The sequence below is a fragment of the Nannobrachium achirus genome (assembly GCF_963921795.1).
Source record: "Nannobrachium achirus genome assembly, chromosome: 22".
Lineage (NCBI taxonomy): Eukaryota > Metazoa > Chordata > Actinopteri > Myctophiformes > Myctophidae > Nannobrachium > Nannobrachium achirus.
The window spans coordinates 30,125,068-30,130,158 of record NC_137829.1 but is presented as its reverse complement, the minus strand read 5'-3'; positions in this window follow the sequence as shown (position 1 = coordinate 30,130,158).

The window sequence follows — 5,091 nt, the reverse complement described above, 5'->3', positions numbered from 1 at the left end:
ACTGTATGTCCTTGTGGTGTTTCCGTAGCTGCGGCACTCGAGCTAATAATTACAGCTAAGGCTACTGCTAGTGAAAAATGACGAGTTGTTTATCTTTACAATCACATTAAAGCGGCCACAGGACTGTTGCATCATGTTCACCATTGCAGCTCCAGGATAAAGGCTGCTAACGCCATGCTTTCTTTTCAGCTCAGGCTAAAGTGCTACATGTCTGTTGCTGCAGCTCACGCCAAGCTAATACTTGTTGGTTGCTGACATTCTGTTTATTATTTCAGCTTCTTGCCGGAGCCGCTGCATAGCGGCTGCTACAGCATGCCATCATTGCAGCGTCGCGCTGCAGCGGCTGAGTGTTTTCTGCTAACATGTTTATCTTTATAGTTTTGTCCACTACTGCATAATTCCATGAGACCAGTCAGGAGTCGGTTAGCACTGGAGAGGGCATTGCTACTACAGCTTCCGCTACTTCTGCCGCTACCATGAGCTGCCAGCCTGCCCGCCCGCCCTCCCGCCCGCATGCCTGCCCGCCTGCACGCGCCATATTCAGCAGACGGAACGGAAGTGGCCTACCGCCAGCCCGCCGCCGCCTGCCTTCCCACCTGCCTGTCGGCCCTCCCGTCCGGCTGCCCGCCCGCCCGCTACAGCATCAGTTAATGCTATTACTGCTGCTACCATGAGCATGATCCAGCGCTGCGTCGTGCTGGAAGCCTGTGGTGCTGGCCCATCCTCCGGAGGCGCTGTCAGGCTGCGACCGTCGTCCCCACCGCCAGGTCGCAAGGGAACATGGGAAGCTGCAGTTCCAGCACCAGCGGTGGGAACTCCATTCCTCTCGCCAGCTGCAGCTTTCCCAGATGCCCTGAGGAGTCTCACTCTAGCAGGTAAATAGCAACGCATTTGCTTGTTCGATTCTGTGAGCGTTCAGCCGCTCTCTAAGCTTGCTAATAATAGGCAACCATAGTTACATAGCAGCGACTTACTTGTACTGAATGTTGGGCTTTAGCCGCTCTCTAGGCTTGCATAGCTTGCCTTTAAAGGTCAAGACGGGTATCTCGTGGAGATTCTCATATGTGCAGCAGTAGACTCTGCAGCAGCGCGCGCCGTGGGCTGCGAAAATTTCTCTGTGATCTTAAAAGTCAGCGACCTTAGGCGTGGTTTCATTGTTATGGTCAGCTAAAGCTAAGATTGTAATTTCTGCGGCAAGCACATGCGGTCACCAAGGCCAGGCTTAAGATGCGACTAGCACATGGCCTCTGAAGATTGCAGCTCGCAGTTTAAGCAGGGAAGGTACACCAGTGTCAGTCGCAGAACTAACTCTCCCTTCTGTCCTTTCATGTCCATGCTGAACACCGGGCTGTCTGCCCGACGTCCTCGTCACACGACCCCCGGAGAGAGCTGCCAGATTTGCGGCCCGCCCCTCTTCACTCTGCATTCTCTCCGGATCGGAGCAGCCACACCACCAGCACTTCTGGTGCCCTCAGCTAACTCAAGATCCTGCACGCCAAGCTATCAAGCACTCACAACACAGGACTGACCGAAGCGTAATGGTTCCAAGCTGGAGTTGGACGCGTTTCAGTTAACGCTTCTGCTGCTGATGCTAATAGTGCTGCAGGCACTATTGGCAGGGTTGTTCCATAGGGTTTCATTTTGCTGCTTCTGCTGCGTTACTCGGGGCACGCGCCCCTGATAGGTTGCGTGTTTTATTTGCTGCTTCTGTTGCGTTACTCGGGGCACGCGCCCCTGATAGGTTGCGTGTTTTATTTGCTGCTTCTGTTGCGTTACTTATGCATCGCTGCGAGTATATAAATTCTATCATGCAAAAGCTAGGTGGTTGCTGGGGTGTTAGTTAGGTAGGATGTGAAGCTGTATGGCGCTGTAGTTATATGAATTAAAGGTTTCATCGCTGCTTCTGGTTCTGCTGTCTATATATATATATACGTCCATGTTGCTGCTCCCGCTTTTCTCTAGGGTGTTTTAGTATGGCTTCAGTCAGATTGCAGTATATCGTTATAGTCAGCAGTACCACCTTCCTCACCGTTGGTTCGGTCTGCCAGCTGCTAACATTCTTAATTATTAAAATTGCTTTAGCAGTACTTATAGCGTTTTTGGCAAGCTGCCAATATCATTGCTTAGTATTTTGCCTTAGTAATATTCGCTCTGCCAGATGCTAATATGCTTAATTATTTTATTTTTTTTGCGTTAGCAGGAAAGGCAGTTCATAGTTTGCCCCGCAGTAATGATAAATTAATCGCTAGAGTCACAGCAGAGCTGCCTTCCTCGCAGTTGGCTAGCACTGGCATGGGATTCTGAGATTTTGGCGTGCTTTGGGGGTTTGTAGTTTTGGGGGGTATCGGGCCAGGGCTCGCTGTAATAAGATTATGCCCTCGATGCTCATGGTAACATGAGGATCGTGGGTTCAGCGAGCCATGGCCCGAGGCAGAACCCCATGCCAAACCATGCTAACTTAGGCTATAGATTCTATGCTGTCTTATAGTAGAGCTAAGGTAGGCTGCCAATACTATGCGCTTAGATATAGGCTTAGATTCTATGCTGTCTATATAGTAGGGTGCTCAATATGCCATGCTGTGTGATGCTTGCTTTCTGCCTTCATTCTGGTCAATAAAGTATATCTTAACCCAAGTGATCGTCTCCTGAAACACTAATGTACAAGACAGATTAAATAACAAAGAGGCATATGGAACCTGCAGCAACCATATTAATTTATGATTGATGACTCATTATTATCAATGAGTTCCAGCTGCTATTGTACCGGCTCTTTATCGAGGACTTTTAAAGTTAACATTGTGGACTTAAGGTCTTCTGGTAGCGCATGCATTCCACGTAATATAAAAAGGAGTTATTTTGAAGCTGATGTTTTAATCATAATCAGGAATGGGTGCACAATGAATTTATATGGACTCTTATGTCATATACAACCTTTTGATATTCAGAACAACAGGAAAATATAAGTTTTAACTCTTTGGATGGTTGGTCAGAAAGAAAAGAAAACTGTCAGATTTGACTGCCAACATCATTCCCTGCCACCCTAGCAAAAGTAGCAGATCTGCTACTTTTGATGCTTTAGTAGTAGCCTATATGATCAAGTAGGGAAGGGGTCAGCAACCTTTTTGAAATTAAGTGCTATGTTTTTATTTCCAGTTTAAACCACCTATCTGCCCAACTCCATCCCCATTCAGAGTTTTAATGAATGGTAGAATTATGTGCATTGTGCAGGATGTAATTAGATGTAAATTAGGTGACTTCATTGAATTGACCACGTTTAAAACAATATTTGATTTTAAAAATATAAATCCTCTCACACTTGTCAGTGTGCCAGTGATCACCCTCCCCTGTGTCAATGTTGGCACCGTGCCTAAGGTTGCCTGCCCCTGAAGTAGGGCATTCAAACACACACAAATATGGAGATAAGAGGTTTCTGCCCGACAGCGACACTATGGATTCCTTTTCTCCATTCCTTCTGCCAATTTCATTTGCACAACAATAATGTTGGAAGTGGGGGAACCCCACATCTCTACTGAGAGATGAGCTCAGTTGCACAATAATTCACAGATCCACAACAGCCCTTCATTTCAGCCAAAAGGAAAAGCGATGTTGCAATTCACAACTTTGCAATATTATAGACAAAATGACCTCGCCGTTGATCAGATGCACTCATAATACGCAAATAACATGCAGCTGGACACGCACTGAGATAGGCATTTCTTGTAAAGGAAAAAAAGGGTGTGTGGATATTCATCCATGCATGTGTACAGTCTATAGTCTATATCCCTTTGTGAAAATGTGTTAATAATATTTTATTACAAATATCATATATTTATATTATTTTAACAATAGGAAATCATTATGATAAGGCTATCTTATCTCTGTTATACATTATCATGCTGGCTTTCCATGGGTAGCCTGCCCAGATTTCAATGCAAGTTCTAATCTATAATTAGGTCAATTTCTAGCATTGGTTATTACTAGAAACCAATCTACTCGAGAACGATGCAAATGGGGAATGCATGCCCCATTTACCCATTGTCAGAATATACCATTGTAACACATCAATCTGTGTCCCTTTTGAGCCCATATACTGTATGCCCATATATGGATATATACAGGTATAATATTATGTCTATGTGTCCTTGTCCCTTTTATGTTCTGGTTTCTGGACAGGTTCTGGACAACTGGATCTCCATATGTCAGTTTAATGTATGCATCGGTATCTGTCTGTTATTGATCTGAATGCGTGCGTGCGTGCGTGCGTGTGTGCGTGTTATCAGTGGAATGTTAACTCCCTCTCTCTCTGTGTGTGTGTGTGTGTGTGTGTGTGTGTGTGTGTGTGTGTGTGTGTGTGTGTGTGTGTGTGTGTGTGTGTGTGTGTGTGTGTGTGTTGTCATGCACTAGGGAGTTGCACAACAAAACAGAGGGAGTCCACACACAAGTCAACATTTTAGGGCAGGCTATATTAAAAATACAGTTGCTAAAATCATAAACGAACTGGTAACTATGGGGTGTGAACAAGTCAGTAATCAGTCATGTCTGCAGTGTATGGTGGAGTGTCCTGTGTGCGTGTTGCTGTATAAAAGGTGTAAGAGCAGCACAGCAGAACCTGCTTTCAGGTCAAGAGAGCTAATGTGAGCTGAGGAAAAAGAGCTGAGGAAAAAGAGGAAGGAAGTAAGATGGTGAAATAATTAGAGGAACACACACATAATAATCTATAATTTTTTATGCTGCAGATAGATAGATAATCTATGAATTTCTATGCTGCAGACAGACAGATAGACACACACACACACACACACACACACACACACACACACACACACACACACACACACACACACACACACACACACACACACACACACACACACACACACACACATACACACACTCACACTCACACACACAAGCATGACACACTCATCATGACACAGTTACTGTCCACAAGTGACTTCATTAAAACTATTAAAGGTTGTGTTAGTTTTGGGTTAAAACCAAAAGGTTTTCTTGTTAAAAAGTGAAAAGCTCTAAAATGTGATAGTAATCATTGCTGTTATGTAGAGCAGACAATGGCTCGCGACCCCAAGT